Below are 20,419 nucleotides of genomic sequence, written 5' to 3'. Positions count from 1 at the left end.
TGGCAGAGGGATTGGAACTAGATGGTCTTTAAGGTCCCTTCCAACCCAAATCATTCTGTGATTCTATTTTGAGCTCACAAAATGGCAAATTCTTAATCTTTGTGAATTTTTGAGGGTCACATAGTTAATTTGTCACTAATTCTATCCAGTTAAGTACAAACTTACCTGCAGAATGGAATTATAGGGAGGTTCCTTTGTCTTTAATTTTTGGCAACAATGGTGTGTGTGTGTGATAGCTCAGATTGGAGAGTGAGTATCTGAGTTTGCTTATCAGATAGCTGAGTAAGCAAACCTGTCTGTCCTCTTCCTTTTTATAAAATTTCCACCCATCTGACCACTTTTATCTTGGAGAGAATGGGAAGAAAAAGCAACTTTCCCCACTGAGCTTTAAAGACTGCTGGTGAAATAAACAGTCCCACTCAGCAGAAAGTTATCCTCAGTGAGTGGGTACATTGGAAAGGTTATGAACTAAAAGAAAAAAGCAAAGGCCTAAATTGGATTGCTGGCAGCAACTCCTCATGTTTCACTTAAGCCACTTTAGTTAAAATGACTTTCCTTTTTGTTTGCCAGGAAAAACAAGATGCTTTGTTTAAGTTCATTACCTCTAATATTTTATGAGTAGGTGAGTACTGAGCTATGCTCTGTTTTCTATGACCTGGACTCTGAGATGAGAGCCTTTCTGTCTGGGAAGTTGCCATTCTGTGCATTCTACTGGGATGCAGAGCATCCACCATTGTGCACAGACTCTCTCTGAGTTTCCATTTGTACCCTCTCTGTGCTTGGGTTTGCAGCCTCAGCAGCTGTGCTGCTTAAATAGGGGGGAAGTGCTTTTTTCTCCCACTTAGTTTTATTCTTTGCTTCTCAATGTTGGGCACAACTGAGATGTTTCTCTCTTGGGTCAGGAATAAGATCAGATTTAAAGCACAAAGGTGGTCTGTGCTCACCATCTCAGGTTCCCTGGTGCCTGTAGAGGTGTAGGAGATGATTTTGCTGGGAAACACCTTTCCTGCTGGCTACAATGGACAAAATTCCCAGTGTTCTCACCTTCCTGGACTGATGTGTCCACAGCACACAAATATTCTGCATCAGGCTCTGGCCCATTTGTCCTCTGCCTGAGGCTGGCTGGCTGCTCGCTGCCATGTAGGATACCAGATTCTTTGGGATGCTCTTTCACAAGAATTTACTACACACGAGAACAAGGACCTTTCCCTGTAGGCAGGTCGAACTCAGATGTTACTAAAGATCTGAGACTTGTCCCAAATTGTCACTAAATCATGGCTCTTCTGAGGAATAAAAGTATTTTTTAACTCTGCTCCTGGTTTCCTTGGCCGCATCTGGTTTAGTCTGGGTGCAGCCACACTGGAGGTGTTGCTGTGGGTCCCTGCAGGGCTGTTCCTGGAGAAACAGTGCCAGAGGCACCTCACTGATGCCAAGGAATCTTCAGTACACAAAGGGGGTCCTGCTATTATGCATTAATCTCATTTCAGAGCAAAATAATTGAGAAGACAGAGTATCACAAGGAATGATGGAGGGTTAAAGAGCAACCTCTGTAAAAAGGGTATGAATAACTTGAGGAAGGCACATCAAAGTGCTCTCTTGGGCTAAGAAGCAGTCCAGCCTCATCCAAAGACTGTAAATAATATTGCCCCCAGGGTTCTGCTGCTCAAGCAACAGTACAATAAAATTCTTTCTGCAGACCATGGGCTCGATTTGGATGCTGGTGTTACTGCAATTTCCAGAAAGTTTAAGTACTGCAAAGACAGTGGAAACTCAGCAGTTTGGCTTCTTCCTGGCGCCTGCCCCGAGCCCCCCACAAACACAGAAATTGCAGCTACAGAGGACTGGGACTGTGGGCCAGAACAGCCCCAAGCCCTCCCCAGTTTACATAGGGGCCAGTTTCTTTATTTGAAAACCAGAACGAAACAAAACCTCACAAAACTAAACAAGTAAAGCTGCTGCTTTAAGGGCTCTTTCTTCAGTTTTAGCATCCTCTAAACGACTCAAATGGACTTTGTAGGCAGACACGAGGCACACTGTGGGTGAGGATTAAGCAAGCCCAGTTTAATCCTACAAGGAGTAATCAAATGTGAAAACACCCTATCCTTTCCCCTTGGGGGACGTTCAGTGAGTGGCCGTGTTCAGAGCAAGCTTTGTTGTTGGCTGGAGCCACCTCCTTGCTGGTTTCCTAATATTGCAAGAGTTGATGCAACCCTGCCTATTAACTTTCTATTTTATGTTCTGTATACTTTTATTATGAAAGAGGGTAGGGAAACCAGTGTGCTTGGCTGATCAGGTTTATTTATATCCAGCCCTGGTGTTGCCATTATGACTGGAACACACACAGTAAAGAACTGGGATCTTTTGCCTTTTTTTGAGAGAAATACCAGGTATTCAAGGCAAGTTGTTAGGGGACATGGTGAGCAAGTTTTATTTTAGAAATGTCATTCCGTGCTACCTGGAAATTGAAAACATCCATTCCAGGTGTCTTTGAGCATTTGGAAATGATGGTCACCTGAAAGCTTTGACCCAAGTTTCACACAGAAGGCAAAATGAGTAACAGTAACTAAGTGAAAAGGAAAAATTAATTGTCTTTTTCTCCCTGGAGAAGAGATCCATTCTGCTGGAGCTGGATAATACTTGGAGGCTACAGAGCTCCTTTTCATTAGAGAAATGAAAGGCTCATCATCCCTAGAGCTCTTAATTAGGCACCTTTTGCCATTCACAAAATTCTGTGTCTCCGCTGTCAAGTCCTATTTGTTTTAAAAATTGATTCATTCTCTTCAGTTCTTTTGTTGGGCAGCAGAAATGAATAGACCAAATGAGTCCAAACACTTTGTAAATTGTAAGAGGTTTAATATAATCAGCGTGGCCACGCCAAGCTCAGAGAACAAGTGTACAGCAGTGCTTTGGTGCCAAACGCTCACAGAGCAATAACAAAAACCACGTTCAAAGTGGAGAGGGCTACAGAGGAGAGGGAAAAAAGTACATATGGAGTATTAGCTCCCTGCAGACCTATATGGTACTCTTTCATTTATGGTGGCTATTAATCCACAGGAATGACATATCAGTTAGGTGGCGGGGATCAAAATGAAAGTGCTTGGTTTTAAAAATACTCAGGCTGAATGTTTTTAGTGTAGGTTTTCTGATGAAAAAGGTTTAAACCTTTCATTTAAAGGAGGAGGAACTTCTTTTTCAGCACCACCTGAAAAATAATGTCTTTTGGGTGTTGAATATAAACTGAGATCAACTGTGTTTGTGAGCCTTCCTTTGAAGCGTTTCCCCATATGATAATATTCAGTGTCTGTTTACAAGGCTTTGATTTCATGCAGGAAACAACTGCTTTTGTACAAACATGTAAATGTATATATGAATGCGAGTATTTGCATATAAATGTTTCCTCTTCATTGTTTTCTTGTTTTAAAAATCTCAACCAACCTTGAAACAGGAACAAAACAATAACCATTGCTAGTGGGACCTGACTGACTGGAGCTCATCAGTGAACCCGAGCAAAGCTGATGCAAGTTGCACCCTGCAGGAGGCTGAGCCTTCCAAGTGTGTGCTTGCTGCTTTCCAGGCTGAGAAGGTTCTCCAGTTACTGCATTTTCAGGTTTGCATGATCTGTTCAAGAGGTAGCACTAAATACACAGAAAGTTTTTCTGCAGAATTTTGTGTGAACATTCTAGGTTTTTTCCAAAACCCATCTTCTAGGTTTAAAGCTACTTTAAAATTGTTTTTTTCATGGTTAGAGGGGCAAATGGCCCATTATTAATCAGTGTGCTGCATTTTGGAAGGTGCAGACAGGGAAAGGTAAGTATTTAACTTGTGTAGAAGCTGTACATTCTGAGGAGAAAGAGTTTTAGATAAAGGCCAGCATGATTAGAGGGAAAGGGTAGATATAACTGATTGAAAGTCTTACAGGAGTAGTTTTCACACTGATTATCTGATTGTCTTTTCAGTACATACATCTTTCTCTTTAAAAGTGGTGCCAGTTTGAGTCAGTGCTTCCTGTGTTGTGTGGTTGCACAGGTGAGCTGTGCTGGGAGAAAGCCCCAAAGCCTTTCCTCACATGCACATGAAGGGTTACAGACCATGTGTTAGATGCGTGATGTATCCCTGCGAGCTCCATCAGCCAAATTGTGCCAACACTGGTGTCTCAGCTGTCAGTGTGAGGTTTCAGTCATCTTTTTTCTCAGCCTGTTAGAGAAGTTGTCAGAAAAAGTATCAGTGTATTAGAAACAGCTTAAGAAATTATAAAAAATGCTCACCTCTTGTATTTCTGTGCCCATTTGTTTTTGCTGGTGGCTTTTCATGAGATCCAACACAAATACCTTTATTTAGTTGAGTACAGTGTGATTTGCTTTTTAGTTCCTTCTTTTCCAAAGATAAGGAGGTCTTACTCCTACTTTATTGATTGAAAGTTGAAATTTCCATAAGCACACTGAGAGTCTTGCTGACAGAGCAGTGTAAGCAAATTGTCTGAGAGGTACTCCCTTCCCAGAGGATGGAATCGAAGAGGATTTATGGAAGAGCTTCACACAAGAAGGAGTTCTGCTTTTTCCCACATGTAGGAAGTGCTCACAATGCCCAGCTCAGATTGCTGAGTTAGATCATGGACATTGCCAACAAGGCCTTCTCCAAAGGCAAGTGCAGCATTTCATGCACACATTTTTTGCCCAAGGTTACAAAAGTCCCTGCAGTCTGTATTTTGCTTACAGACATGAGAGATGATCCATGCACGTACTCTGCATTTGCACTGGATTATCTGTAATTTGCAGCACAAGTTCTTTTGGGTAATGAAAGTGAAAGCATTAAACATGAGGGCCTGCTGGAGCTGTGCAAAACCCATCAGAGGCACCCTGTAGACTCTTAACTTACTTATTTGCACTTTAAAAATATCCTTGGGTCACCACCTGTGGAAATTCAGAATGAAACTCTACTCAGAAAAGCAGTTTCATCTGGTGGGGTATCAGGGCCAGGCATCTGGTGGTGTCAGAATGAAAATGTGACACGTTGTGTTCAGCCAGACCTGAGTGAATTCTGAAAATTGCTCAAGCTTGGAAAGCTTTACATGATTTGAGAGTAGGATGAGCTGCTGAAATGCTCAGCAACCACTGCAGATCCCTCATATGTGTTGAGCAACACAGGATTAACAAATCTCAGGCCCGAGAGAGAAAAGTTATTGGGGGAGAATGTAAACCATGCAAAGCCTCGTGTTTGTTTCTGGAGATTGGACAGCTCCAGTAAACCACTGGGTAGCTGGCAAAACAGTATGAAAATCTGCAGCTGTTTCCTTTGCCAGCAGGTTTGTTTAACCCCTGACAGAATCACTCCAGTAAAGGTGAAGAGTCTGGCCACGGCTTCAGTTTTTGAGTTTTAATCAGTCTTTGAGCAGTTAGCTCCAAGCTGTGTTTCAGATCACAATAAGTCATGATTTGGACCTGTTTTTACCTTTCCATCTGAAATTAGGACGCTCAGGTTAGCCCTGCTGGTGACTGGGAGAGCCATAGTTAGAGGACACATGAAAAGAATCTGAATTCCAGTTTTCCCTCCTGTGTGCAGCACTTCCAGTGCTCCAGCACTTGCAAACAGCTGTGTTAACACATCTGGAACTGCTCCCATGGGGATCCATCATGCTAGGAGCCCTCCATAGCTCTGGGAGCACACCCTGGGGCTCAGGCAGGCATGAAACCAAGTGAAAGAGCTAATTCCTGACAGGAGAGCACTGCCACTCGTGTTGCTTTGCTGTGACAAACAGAGGAGGTGGTTACAAACCTATGTCTACATCTTCCCATTTCACTCAGCTCCAGTAATTATTGACAGGTCTAATTGCCATCAGATGGCTGTATTTTAGTGCAGGACAGTATCAAAGACCCCAAAAGCTTCTGTGAATGTGTGGGTTTTACCTGGAACCTTTGGAAGACAGAGAACAGTACTGATTGAAAAATTGCAGAAATCACAGAATCAATTAGGTTGGAAAAGACCTCTGAGATCATTGAGTCCAACCTGTGACCCAACACCACCATGTCAACCAGACCAAATAATGATTTCTGAAACCAGTGGGAGTTTTGCTGACATATACCAGATATTTCAACATTCTAAAACCAGCTACAAATAAAACTGGCAGCACTCAACTAAATGGGAGCAGGAAGGAAAATGTGTTAGGGAAGGGAAAACAAATGCTCCATTTACATAACAATAAAACTTTATATAAAAAAAGAAGCAACCTGGCAGTGTCAAATACCTTTCAGTACTGCCTGCTCAGGGCAGCATAGTAATGCCTGACTGAGTAATCTCAGCTGAGAGATGCAATGTGGTGGGAGATGCAGAGGATGTGTTTAATCACCCTGTTCTTTGCTAAGTGAGTCAGATAAAAGACTGTGTGAGGACCATAGTCAGAGGAAGGAAGTTACTGTCAGTCCTGGGCATTGAAACTGAATGAGTGTACATTTTAAAAGTTTCACATATTACAGCCTTCTGAAAGATTTGTTGATTCAGGGATCCTAAAACAACAAACAACCCAATGTTAAAGGACAGCCTTGGCAAGGGACGTACTGTCAAACTCTGCAGCTGGGGGAATGTGGCCACAAGATATTGATTTTGTAGAGTCCTGAAATGATTTGGGCCCACTACTATCTCCATTACTGCTTTAAAACAGAGTCTGAAAATGCCTGTGTTTGGAAGAAGCAATTCTGTGCTGAATTTCCCTGGCAAATCCCATCACTCACTCTAAGAGAGGAGAAGTTGCTGAACTCGCACATGTAGGGAAAGACAGTGAATTACAGAGGTTTGCAGCCTCATGTGGAGAGAAAATTGCAGGATTCATAAAGCAGTAGCTGGAGGAAGTGTGTACAGATGCTTCAGAGACCTCTTGTGCAAACAGGCAACACCTTAACTCACAGATTTAGAAGCAGAATTAACTTTGTTCTTCAGCACTGATTCTCTTAACTGCTTCACTGCTGTCACAAATGCTACTGGAACATGCTCTGGGCTGCCTTTTTTCATAGAATTGAGTCTGTAATATCTCCCCCCAAACTAATCACCTTCAGCAGCTCTCACTGGATTTGGTGGCTGGGCCCTGGTAGCATGTTCATCTTTTAACTTCCAGTATCTGACAATTTACTGTTTTCTTAATATTTCACCCTGGACATAGAGGGTAGTACCTAACAAACCTGACTGTATGCACTTGATTTTACGCCCTTGTTTTTCAATTTAGACACAGCTGACTCTAGATGGGATTCATTACAGCATGAAATACCTGATTCAGCAGATGTAACATCACACGGTGCCATCCTCATTAGCAGAAGTTTCCTGAATTCATTTTGAAGTTTATAAAAGACATCAAGTATCAGTATGGTCAGTTTTACATACCATGAAGCAGTCAGGGTTACTCATGGAGCTTACCACATGTTTTCTCTTTATTAAATTGATGCAGAATTCATTATATTTCAGAGGGAAATTTGATTTTGTACTAGATAAATAAATATACTTGACTCTATAGATGATAACTCCTATATGTATTTTTTTAAAGTTCCTGTCTGTATTAGAGATGTTCACATACCCACCAGAGCCTTGCCAAACTAGCTCACTCTTATTTCCCTGTCATGCATGCCTTGTGGGCTATTAATGAATAAATAGATTTTTTTCTTCCTTTCTTTTTTTCCTTTCTTTTATTTCTATAATCACCTGACCATTTGTCCTGGAAGTGAATGCCTGCCCCTGTGCTTCCCTCACAGAAAATGCACTTTGTTAGGCATGCACTGTGTGTCCCTGTGGAAGTCCCTGGAACCTGATGAGGCAATCCCTCAGCAAGAAAGTGCTGTCAGCAGGATCTCCAGATCCCATTAGCAAACCTCTGTGGAGCAGGGCACTTAAACAGCCAGCTCTGGATGTGTCTGTGAGAGCTTTCCAAACGGCACAGTCTGCTGGAAGCATTTATGGGCTCTGCATGGAAAGCTGCCCTAACTAGGCCCATGCTACAAAATGTCCCGTGTGAGCTGGGCAGAAGCTGAGGGGTTTGGAGGAGAATAGTTTTGAGGAGAATGGTTTCAAACTGCTGGGGTTTGAAGTTTGTTAGAGACCTACTGAGCAGCACTGCCTCGTGTTCTCCTGGAGCTGCTGCCCTGCCAATGCAAGGAGTGACTGGGCAAAGGCCCTGCTGGGCACCCCAGGCCCACATCCCACGGACGCTGGGCTCATTCATGGGCTCTTCTCTCGCCAGCTTCGGCCACGCTCGTCTTGGGGCTACCTCTGCTGGGTGTTTTCCCCAGCTCACCCACCACCTCCTCCAAGTGCCCCCTCAGCCTGTCCTCGCTTGAAGAGCTGCTCTGAACAAATCCTGTGTGTACAGGGTCTTGTAAAGCTCAGCAATGGAGCACCAGACTCCCTCCAAGGAGAGCAGTGATGGGAGCACTCCACAGAAGCTGCTGTAAGCAGGGGTCTGAAGAGCAGGATGAGAAGGTAGAAGAGATGAGTCAGATGTGCAGCAGGCTGAGTGTGCACAGTGTAAGAAAGCTTGTGGCACTCTGAATGCATCTTTCGGTTTTCTGAACATGCTTTTGATTTGTACAAACTAAATCAAAGAGCTGGGTGAGCTGGGTGATCATTCTCAGAAGGAGGAGGCAGCTGTATTCAAGCTCTTCCCCTGACCTGAATTCCTGGCTGAAAAGCAAACCAGTTTCTTAGCTGAAAAGTAAATGTCAAAGGATACTAGAATTAAATTATTTTTTATTTCCACCTATCAAAGAAAATTAAGTGAGAGAGATTAAGTGGATAAATGTATCAAGTAAACCAGCAGTGAAAAAAATATACTCCCTTTCTACAACTGTAAACAATTACTACCATGTGATTTGGAAACTGTCAATTAGCTCTAAGCACAGTGAATCAGAGCTGCTTTCTGGTGTAATGAAAATAGAGCATCTCCCCGTCACATCAGTATAGATTGCATTAACCTTAATGACTCCTGTAAGGCTAAACCTTGTCTTGCCGGGCAGATTGAACACTGTGCCTTGTAAGCTTTGCCTTTAACTTATCTTTGTAAAACTTGCATTGATTCTACTCTAATTTAAACTAGAAATACAGAAATTGTCAGGTCTGAACAGACCACTGGTGCAACTAATTTGATTTTTTGTTGCTAACTGCAACCAGTGATGGATGGACTCAGGGAAAAGAAGAATGATTCATTCCCTGTCCCCTCTGCTTTCCTCTTTCCACTTGTACCCTTTTCCTAATTTGTTTAATTAAGTGTGGTGTGATTTCTTTACCCCAGTTGATGACAAGTTTGTGTACTGAAATGGAAATATTAACAGATCTTGTGTCTTCAAACTCCCCAGTATTATTAGAGATATTATTCTTGCTAGTGTAAATGTCAAATCCCAGTTTGGACATAATTCTTCTGTATCTCCTGTATTAAATGGATTATTCTAAGAAGTTTCCAAATCCATTGTCAGGAGCCTTCTTTTTTAAAATTGTTGAATGCTTCCTTTCAGTGGGAGAAAGTGTAAATAGGACCATGTTCCTCCATGAGCACCACCATCTGCCACATCTCCTGTTTCATTATTAATCTCTGGCTAAAGTTTATTTGGTGAATTCGAGAGGAGTTCCTCTTAGACTTATCCCAGTGCAACAAAATCCAACCCTCTTTCCTCCAGTTACAGGGAATTTCTGTCTTCATGATGCACTTAAACAAAATTGCTAACTCTTCATGGGGAGAAAGATATAAGTTGATGTCTCAGCTAGAATAATGTCTTCTTGGTCTAATGGCTGGTATATCTTTATTGATTAGCTTCTCTAAAATATCTCTTAAGTTCCCAACCTATGACACAATGAAGTGATTTTTCTATGGGTCGTTGCTCAGCACTTCAAAATTGGGCCCACGGGGGTTCCAAACTCAGGATTTGAAAATGAAGGTACCAGGAGTTAATTACTTTTTGTAAAAAAATAGGATGTGATTTCAATTTCTGAGATATGTGAGCTCCAGTTAGCTCATGCCATGTCAGGCTTTCTCTTAACTGAATCTCTACCACACATCAGAACAGTTCACCTACGAACACAGCAAAGCCACTGCTCCTGTCAACCTTATTGCTGCACAGATTATTTCCAAAGCTCTGGTGCTGTGGTTTAGAGAATGTATATTATCAGCTTTATATGTTCCTCACATTAGAAAAAAATCTGCTTATGAATTAGGAAAAAATCCAGGAATATTTTATGATGACTACAAATACCACAACCTGCTGCAGTGCAGACTAGAAGGCTGTACTTGAATTAAAGAGGGAAAGAGTCCTTCAAGCTGGGAATGTAGCTGGGAATCTCTCAGCAAAGCATTTTCCTGCTCAGGTGTGAAGCTGAAGCACCTGCTGGCATCTTGCCACCAAGCTTTGCCAACCCAGCTATGTTTGAACAGCAGCTCCACTGCAGGCAATGTACCATGATATTTTTAAAAATTCAAGTATAACTACTTTTCCTGTCTTTATTCCTTGCATTGGTATGTGCAAAAGCTTCTCATTCAAGTGGGAAATTAAAAGATAAGCAAGTAAGAATGAAGCTGTCAGGAGGTTAACCTGCCAACTCCCAGACCAAGCAGGGAAAATATTTAAAAGCTCAACACCTTCAGTATCGTGACAGAAGGGAGAAACATCACAAAGACCACATTTGTGGGAACCTGTGCAAGATTTTTTGGAGTTTCAGAGTGTGTGGTAACTTCAGGGCTGAGTGAATCTGAATAACAAATGAATTTAGGGAAAAAAAAGAAGATAAAATATTAAAGGCCCAAATTGCTGGTAAAGCTTTCCTCACTGACAACTATTAAAAATAATTAAAATAAATTGGGAGGTAAAGGCAGAGGATTTCACTAACTACAGAACCTTGTATTTGAAACCGAGCCTGTATTTCCAGCAGAGGTGTGTGCATACACAGGATTGTATGGCCTAGTGGTTCCCAATCCAGTTCTCAAAACAGTGGCAGAAAGCCTTTTCCCGCAGAATTCTCCTTTGCAGCTCTGCACTGTCAGGGCCTACCCTCCAGATCAGGTGCAGGGAGCACTTCTGAGTTGGTGTCTTGTTTGTAACAGGGCCACCATTGCCACAAATTTGTTGTGCTTAATCACAGCAGAGGCCAGAATCCAGAAATTTGGATGTGGCATTTAATGCACATGGATGATTCTGTGCAGTAAAGGAGCTGCTTAGTTTTGTATATCAGCCAAGAAGTGCTGAGCAGTGTTGGCCTACGTAGCTTGGAGAAAAAGAGAGAGGAGATGCTAATGAATACAAAATTTATAATAATCTCATTGCTTTAGAGCCACCGGAGCTGCTCAGACGCAGTGTTAATAGCAGAACTTTGCAGTTGTCAAGTTTGATCCATGTATTTGTTTCCAGTCTCCCAGTCCTGATCCTCTTCCCTTTATGCAGTAAATCAAACAGGACATATCTGAACTTCTAAAGGTTGCCAGATGTTTCTTTTATTAGGTTATTGGAAGGCAATAACTTTCAAAGGGCAGAAGAGTTTTGGCTATCTGGTGAATTTAATCAGAACACATGGGAATGGGATCGTGGGGCTGTGTGAGGAGTGGTCCCATCAGCTGGGCTCTGGGGAGCAGGAGAGCAGCACAGCAGAGCTGGGTCAGGGGTCCCCTTCTGCAGGGACTGTCTGGAGCTTGGGCATCTGCACTGCCCAAATGCAGATCAAAACCATGTGACAGGGAAGTTGTTTTGGTTATCGGAGATTAGGCCAGAAATTTGTAGAGTTCAGTTACTACAGCCATATCCTGTATCCTGTGTGCACCACTGGGATTCCTTCTTGCTTTTTTTTCCCAATAAGGCAGGTCTCAGTGCTCTAAAATTTCACTGTTGTCAAAACCAAGTGCATGATGACTTAACTGCCACTTGAACAAGCCAAAAAGCCCTGTTGTTTAAAGAGATCTCTTTCCTAGTGTACCTCCAGGCCTGTTTGCCTCTTCCATTGACCATCTAGTGAAGAAATCTAAATAAAGAAAATCTAAATAAAGAAAAGCATTTCACACTCTTCCAACTCCATTTCTTTGTCCAAAACTCAGTGTTTGTCCCTCTCAAAATCACATTTTTAAGCTTATAAACTGTCTGTATTAAGTAGCCTATCCAACTGGCAGATTTCTGAGGGCATTAGAAAGCTGAGAAGGACAGAAACAGCTGCATTCAGTAACTCCAAAACTCCTAATTCTGCATAAATGCCATGGGTTTTACAAAGAATAAAGCTTTGTGTTTAGAGAAAGGGTATAACAAAGAAAATATGCCAAGGGGTCTACACCTTACATTCCCATTGTATATAATGCCATTTGCAAATTGTCTCCAAAAACCAGAAACTTCCAGACTAAGGAACACTCCACTGGTAACACAGGAGTGACAGCATGGACTGCTCATCGCTCCTGGCTGCATCTGCATCCATACCCTGGTGCCAGAGGGGGACCCTTCTTCCAGAGAACCCACAAGGGACACTGCAAACCTCCTGCCTTCAACGAAGAGGAGATGGAACAAGAGCTGTGCCTTAGTGTCTGCCAGAAGGAAATCCCTGCTGAGCTGCTCACCTGACCTTGAACCAGCTCCGTGCCTTCCCGAGGTGCTGCAGGTCCAACCCGCTGGCCACAAGCCCAGGACATCCTCGTGCTGCAGCCAGGTATTGCTGATGCCACATGGGCTGTTTTCCTACTTTCCTTAGTTAATCTGCTTCTCACTTTTGCAACCTCACTACAAAAGTACTCACTGAATATCACAGTGGTCACAGTTCACTGAGTATCACAGTCTGGTCAACTGCAGTTTGTTTGAGCTCATATTTTCTGTTTAAAATGCCTGATTGGTTACCTAAAATAACAAAATATTGTTCTCATTTGTGAAGGCTGAGACTGCTTAAGCAGAGGCTTGAATTACTACTGAAAACTGTGTAACAGACTTTTGTGTAGAGTTTGTGTCGTGTGCTGTAATTTATTAGTCTCCCAAGGTATGCAAAATTGTTCTGTGACTATTCAGTAGCCATAAAATATATGAAGAAATGCAACTACCCCAAATTTCCAAGATTTCTTTTGTGTATAAGTGTATTGCCACTTCTAAAATGTTTATGTGGCTCTAGGACATTCATTTGCAAGACACAGACTGCTTTAGTAGTACCCAGAGTACCTTAACCTTGGCTGGACTTGACTCTAGGTGCTTCTGTAACACAAAACTACAATCAAATTAAGCTCTAACTTCAGTAATTGAATTTTAGTAGCCAAATTTTATGAAGGAAACAAATTTCAGTTACACCTGTGTATTTGTAAAAGATGAATTTTCAGTGTTTAATGTAAGTGTTCATAGACAAGCTTGTGCACTCAACCAAAGAGAGAAGAGAATCAATATCACCCCTGAGCAGCAGCTCAAATTTCAAATATTCACAGCTTGTAAAGTCGAACTTGTGAAGTTTAATTGACCAGGAATAATTTGAGGACAGTGATCTGTATGAGCTTCATAGGCAGAATGCAACCGAGTTATTCACTGGAAATTATTTATTCCACTTTAGAAATAATGGGGCACTTGCAATGGGGCTGTGCATTTGCTAAAATCTGAACTTTAATTTGCCCATGAACACTGCATGATCCTCAGCAGAAAAGGAACAGCAATTAGGAGCTTGTTTTCATGGAATTCCCTCCCACCACTGCTCCTCTGAGTAACCTGGCTATCAATAAGCACATCCCTCCTGTCACAGCCTCACAGCATTGTAGCTGTAAAGGAGAAGATTAACAAGGGATCCGTGATCTCTTTTGCTTCTGTGACTTTCAAGTTCAGAGCAGAATTAACCTGTGATTCTTCCCTCTGCTTCTCTGCAGTGACCAGTGAACTAAATGCCCATTTTTCTTCCTCAACTGCCAGTGAATATTTACTGTAGTTTTTCCTGTAAAGCCTTGTCCCTTTTGCAGACCTGAGAATTTGGCTCATCCAATTTCAGTGCCTCTTTTGTAACCCATGGCAATGCTTTCTCTTTTTTGCTGTGGTTTAATATTACATGTGTGGAAATGCCAGGCAGGAACCAGGGGCTGGTGGAGAAAGTGCTTCTGGGGAAATGGGACAATCTTCAGCCTCCCAAATATTGTGAATAGTGTACTCATGGACCATAAAAGCCCAGCTAAATGAGTTTTGAGAGACAGAAAGGTAAAAGTAAAGTGAACAGAATTTGGAACGTAAGTAACACTTCAGTTATTTTGATAAACTTAAACCTTGGCCTAATTCTGAAATTGCACATTGTTTAGGAATATTAGTGTTGGCAGAAATAAAGTCATTTGGAGGAGCCTGTTGTGACTTAGAGATCCCATATGAAATACTGTGATATTTCGTGCATGTAATCGATCCTCCTCTCCTGGTGTCCAGTTTACCACTTCTGTAAAGCTCAGAAATTAATCCCCAGTCAGCTCCCTTCAGGAGCCAATGCACCAGGCTGGGCTGGAGAGCCCATCCAGCCACAGAGCTGTTGTGTTTGCAAATCTGGCATCCCAAATTACACAATGTCTGTACCCTTAAGCTGAGGTACCAGGCAACTGGTGAGGCTGATACCCTCTAAGGCATCTGTGAACTGATTAGTGAGTCCAAAGTACAAAAAAGCATGAAATGGAGCCCATTTGGATGAGTCCTCACCTCACACCCAAGTATAGGTACAGTTAATAAATAGATACATACTGGCTAGAGAACAGATACAGAGGGCAGTGACACTGCTTGAAAAACTGTCACATCCAGACTCCAGGATTTAGATTTTTCAGGTGGGCAGTGGTGGCAGAGATCTTTCCTTTTCAAAGGTAAAAATGAAAACTGAGCACGTAGCAGTTTCGTTCTTATGTTTTGATCTTTAGGTACCCATTAAAATGGTGAACTCCGGGGTCCCTAATTAGGAGCTACAATGCAGGGGTTCCCTGCCAAGGACATGGCATCCCCACCATCGTGTTCAGCTTCCACATGATGGATGTTAAGAACCTCTTCATGTTAGAAATCTTAATTGCTGTGTTTGAGAGCAGGTGCTGCAGGCTGTGGGGTGGGAGTGCTGAGCACAGCTGCCTGCACTGGGCTGACCCTCGAGCTGGCTCCCTGCTCACCTCTCTGCTCACCCAGCAGCATTTCAGTGTGCATCACCCCCAGTCAGACAACTTTTTGTGTCAGCCAAGCAACTGCTGGAAATTATCAGGAATCTTTTGTGCTTTGCCCTATTTTTAAGCCCCTTTGTCACTTAACTGTACACAGCTTCAGTATTTAAGCAATACATGTTGGGGGCTTTTTTGCTTTACTCCAGCTTGCTTGAAGGGTTATCTGTGTTTGTTCCCTGTTGAAATTCTTATCCAGACTGTACATCTCAAGTTCCTTGGTATAAACCACCCTGAGAAGTCACCATCTCTGTTTTCAGGTCTGCCTCAAACCCCAATGGAGGGCAGCCTTTGGCCAGACTGACCTGATCTGTGCAACATTAAAATCCTAAGCAGCACAGCCTGCTCAAACCAAAACACCTGGTGAGTCTGAGCAGAATTATAACTCTGGCCTCAATACCAGTGGTTAAGCAAAAGGTTTGCAGAGTGATCTACAGAGAACTTGTCTGAAAGAAATAATGTTTGCTTTTTTTTTGTTACTTTTACAGGATGAGCCTCCCTAGTTTGCAGTTCTTTACAGCTTTAGGCTGCACATTGAATGAGAGTCCTTCACCAGCTTCTAGACACTTCTTTCACAAGAAAATTGACTGGCAGGGGCATATTTTTTCCTTGTCACTCCAGGTGAGATGACTCCATTGACTTCTGTAGTTCACTGACTGAGAAACGATCAAACCCCAAACTTTTAGGGGTATTGAGATTGCTAGCAATGTGAAGGGAGAAAAAATAAGCCAGATTTCTATCCTTTTTGTACAGCTCACCAGGGAGCATTTCTTCCCAGACATTCCTTGTTTTTCTTTTCTTCTGGAGTGGACAGGGTTGTCTTCCTTGCCACTGGCCTTGCCTTCCAGCAGGTATCCTCCCCCCTGGTCCCAGCAGAACAGCTGCTGTGGTCTGGTACCTATTTAGCCTGGTGTAGACCCAGTGGCCACAACCAACCTGTGATTACCCAGATATCCTGTTTGCCCTTGCTGGCGAGAAGTGCTGAGTGATGTACGCTCAGTGGTGGCAACAGCGTTCACACATGTGCTTCATTGTGCTCCAGTACCTCAGTTTCCATGGCTACCACAGAAATTGCAGGTTTGCTGTACAAATTGGTAGGAGAGATTCAGAACCCGAGCCCATATGCTGCAGCTGCCTGAACCTCATTCCCCTCTGCTGGACTCAGACATGCTGCTCTCTGTTAGGGGCTGGAATGCTGGGCTCCAGCAGGTGCAGCAGGCACTGCTGGGCTCTTCTGGGGAAATTGGGTGCCTACACCAGCCTGCCCCTGGTGTGGCTCTGGGCTGTCAGGTTTTTGAGCAGGGAAGAGGATCAGCAATTTGATGTACAGCCAAGGGGCCTGGGGGAACTTTCCTCCCTGGTGGTTGGGTTTTGTGCCACTCCCCAGGTGTAAAGCAACTGAGTAAAGGCATATTTTAGCATGTGATCATGGAGCTGTATGCAGAAAGGCTGCAGGGAGAACATGAAACCAGACAGAATAGGTAAAACAAAGCCCATCCAGACCAGTACCTGTCACAACTGGAGACTGACAGCAGGGTCCACAGGGAGGATTACAGGGTTGCAGAAGCATTGGAAATACTCTCCCTGTGCCCAGGTAGCTGCAGCTCTGCTTTCCTGAGTCAGAGATGGTATCTGTGTCTTTATTTGCTGAACTACCACACTAGTGAATTTTTTTTCTATTTATTTGCCTAGTTGTGTTTGAGCTCACATCCAATTTAACCTCTGCAACAGCTCAGCAACAGGCTCCACAGCTGAGCTGTGCACTGGGTGACCAAATCCCCTGCAGTCATATCCTTCCCAGCATTAGCAGTCCTAGGTCAATTATTTGAAGTCATTTAACAAGCAGAAGCCATTCCATAACTGTGATTATTGCCCATCTTCATGTGTTCTCCACTTCTAGTAAATCCTTTCTGAGAGGGTTGGTGACCAGAACAGCTCATGGCTGTCAAGATTCAGATGCATTGTGGATTCCCTGTTCCTTTCCTGGTACATCCCAGTATCTGGATTGTTCCTGAGCACTGAGCTGGTACACTCTGTCAGAACACAAATATTTCTTTCTTCACTGGTAGCTGTAAAAGCACAGCCCAAGACTCTGTGCTGACACAGCTGTCTGCTTGGAGGACTCTGCCAAACTTCTTCCTTGGGACCAGCCCACCCTGGCATCCCCTGGTCAGTGGGGTTAAGAATGCAGCTGCTTTTGAAGGCTAAACCAGACTTTTGACTTGTCAGGCAGAAGTTTGGTTCACACTTAGTCTAAGGTTCCTCTTCATGAAGTCTTTGTATCAGCATCATCTTTCTTGAAGGCCTTGTCTTTCACCAGCTGTCTGTGGAGAGCAGGACTGCAGGATTCTGCAGCAGAAATGAGTTACCTGCCTGTCATGGGGTGTTTCTAGTGGGCACTTCTGCACTGTGGACTTTGGTGGTCCTCCAGCTCTCCCATCTCACAATACTTTTGCCTACCTGACTACTGCATGAGAGATCCTCAAACCAGAAATTCAATCCTCTACCACGATGTAGCCCAGCTTCAATTTTAAGCAGTTTATTGACCAGCATTTATTTGAAGTGAAAGGTATCCTTAATGGGGCAGTTCTGGCGCTCATACAAAGTTGTCCTGTTGTTGCTACTCATAAAAGATCCCAGAGGGAGGTAATTTTGGCAATCACAGAAGGAGACTTGTCCCATTACAGCCTCTGAGGTAACGTGTGCTCACAAAGAGCACTCAGACCAAGTTCCCTGCAGTGTGTGTGTTCTGCCTGGCACTTTCAGCCAGCCAAGGAGTGTGTTTATCTGGTGATAATCAGATCAATGTGGTGTGTTATTACATTTCAGTGCATTATTGCAGTTATTAAATAGTTTTCCCAAGGATTGTAGAATAGCTATTTTTCAGTAATATGTTCCATGATACCACCTTGAAAAAGAGTTCATGAGGATTTTAAAAGGTCTGTTAGCAACATTCCAATTTAGGTAAGTATTGTGGTTGAACTCAAATTGTGAATAAAATATGAAATAGATTAAGAAAGATGAATGGAGTGTTGAAAGAAGATCCAAAATCTGTTTTGGCTAATGCTCATAGCATTAATTTTCTAGAACTGCTTTCTTCACACACTACTGACTGAAACTGCTTCATCCATTCAAATATATACAGTGCCACAGAAAAGTTTCTTCTACATTTTTATCTTTTATTAACTTGAAATTGAAGGGAAGTGACCATATAGAATGGCTTCTCAGATACATAATTCTAACATTTAAAAAAATTTAACTCTGCCCTGTGAAGTCACACAGCACGTGTTTAAGATGGTTGAAGATTTTGTCTCCAGATTAGAATAAATTACATTAGCCACATGGAAATTTTAATGTTTTCTTCTTTTCATGGTAGGTCTAAGTGTGTCTTTGCAATATTTCATACTTAAAGATTTCTTTTGAGTGAAATTCTGACTTAATCACTTGCATTAACCTGTAAGTAACATAATTTCAGTTTTATTGTCAGGAGTATTTCCTTTTAGCCCTTATGATAGTGTTCTTTAGGGATTTACTTAATTTTGTATATTCTGACTAAATCTGCTGAAACAATACCATGGACTATTTCTGGCAGCTTGACAATATATAGCACTGACCTTGCTGAGAAGCAAGAATATCCTTTCTTTGTTTTCCAAGATTAAGAGCATCACCAGATTCACTCACTAACATTACTGCTGCCTCCCCTAATAATGTATTTTGTGAATTTGTCCTCCAGCTTTAATGGAGGACAGTGCAAGCAATCTGGAAAATTTGGCAACATTACTTATTGTAAAAAGCCTATTTACATATATTAAAGATGCCTTGCTAAAGTTTAACAACTAGACCTCCCTGAACAGCCCAGCAGCACTGAACCTCTCAGGTACCCACACAGCACTCAACTTGTCTTTGCTGCCTGGGGAGGTTAATTTATGCAGCTGAGTCAGCTAATCATCACTGCAAGGAAAACACATCCACATGTTAACTGCAAAGCACCGAGATCTTTGGACAGGGACATTTACCATCACTGTAGAGAATAATAAGATATCAAGTCAGGAAAAGACCCATTTACTCCAATAATCTGTGTCTGGCCTGCAGCAAATGCTGTGAACAACATAAATACAGGGCAAGCATACAGGGATACTACCCAAAATACCCTCCCAGTCTGCAGTCGTCTGCAGCATAATTCCTGAACCAGTGATTGTGCCTGTTTCAAAGAACCTTTCTCCCATTAATCTGCCCAGTAAGTTGTGTATCCCTGTACATTTGCATTTACAGCCTCCTGTGGCAAGGAGACCCAGTGGTGGCAAGGATCTTCTTCCAGTTTATCCTGCTTGCCTGCCTGATGCATCAGTTCCAGGAGAGGGTTTACATGGTGGAAGGTGTAGAGCAACTCTTATAGAACACCTTGGGCTGGTTTCAGGGGGCATAAAGGGGATGTCCAAACAGCAAGCTTTGCAAGCAGGAGTAACTCACGTTCAGTGAGCAAACAATAGCTGGGAAGCCAAAACTAAGGTTTTGGATGAGTTCTAGTCTCACATTTTCCCTCTGCTGTGTGTTTGCAGCTTAGTCTGCTGTAAAAAATGTAGGTGCAGTTATGGTCCTGTTTGAAACAACTCGGCCTCCTTTGAGAAATGATGTGACTGTTTGGGTAGGACTGGACAGAGTACGATACATTCAGAGCAATTTTAAAATCCAGGTGTGCTTCCATTGGTTATTCTGTGGGACTGACCCACGGCTGTATGCAAAGTCCTTTTCAGACACTTGTAGTTTCTCCTGCAGCTGTTAATCTCCAAGGCAAGTCCTACCTGCACTGCTCTTGCATGTTGATCCCTGTTATAATTTATCAGTGTTACATCTGCTCCATTCTGTACTCTGATTAAATTAGAATCCCATTAAGCACAGTTGGCTGTGAGGCAAAGGAAATGTCTGATCTTATTTTCAATATAAGGCATGCCCTCTGCACTCCTGCATGTCAGAGAATTTCCAAGGACTGATAAGGCTGAAGTTTTGATAGGATTCCTGCATTTCTCCAAGGACTTGTTGAAAATGTGGCAGCTTAGTAGTTGAATACTAGATGGTTAAGTGGCACAGTGCAATGTATTGTGTATAAAGGACTTCCTGAAGAGCTGCCCACTCCTCAAGGGTGATCTTTCATGGCATCAGTGATGCCACAGCAGCAGGACCTGGGCAAAGACACCCCTTCAATCCATTAAAACAATCACACAGATGGAAGCTGTGTCCCATCTCATGATAAATAACAAACCTAGTTTGGTATTCCTTGGAGAAGTACTGACAAAA

The 20,419-nt window shown here is 42.7% G+C and overlaps 1 protein-coding gene across 2 annotated transcripts in view; it reads left to right on the top strand.

The window, feature by feature from the left end:
• The window catches only part of SFMBT1 (Scm like with four mbt domains 1), a 132,484-nt gene that overhangs the window by 18,560 nt on the left and 93,505 nt on the right, over positions 1-20,419 (top strand). Inside the window, exons 9-11 of one of the 2 annotated variants that reach the window (XM_048315478.1) lie at positions 12,329-12,642; positions 15,385-15,487; positions 15,613-15,745. The gene's annotated coding sequence lies outside the window, so the exon portion shown is untranslated. Of the gene's footprint in view, positions 1-11,313; positions 12,643-15,384; positions 15,488-15,612; positions 15,746-20,419 lie in introns of those variants that run through there. The other variant, XM_048315480.1, reaches the window with a different exon arrangement.

Source organism: Corvus hawaiiensis, chromosome 11 (genome assembly GCF_020740725.1).
Source record: "Corvus hawaiiensis isolate bCorHaw1 chromosome 11, bCorHaw1.pri.cur, whole genome shotgun sequence".
NCBI lineage: Eukaryota > Metazoa > Chordata > Aves > Passeriformes > Corvidae > Corvus > Corvus hawaiiensis.
Note: the sequence above shows the minus strand (reverse complement) of the source record. Positions and strands in the feature narration are given on the sequence as shown.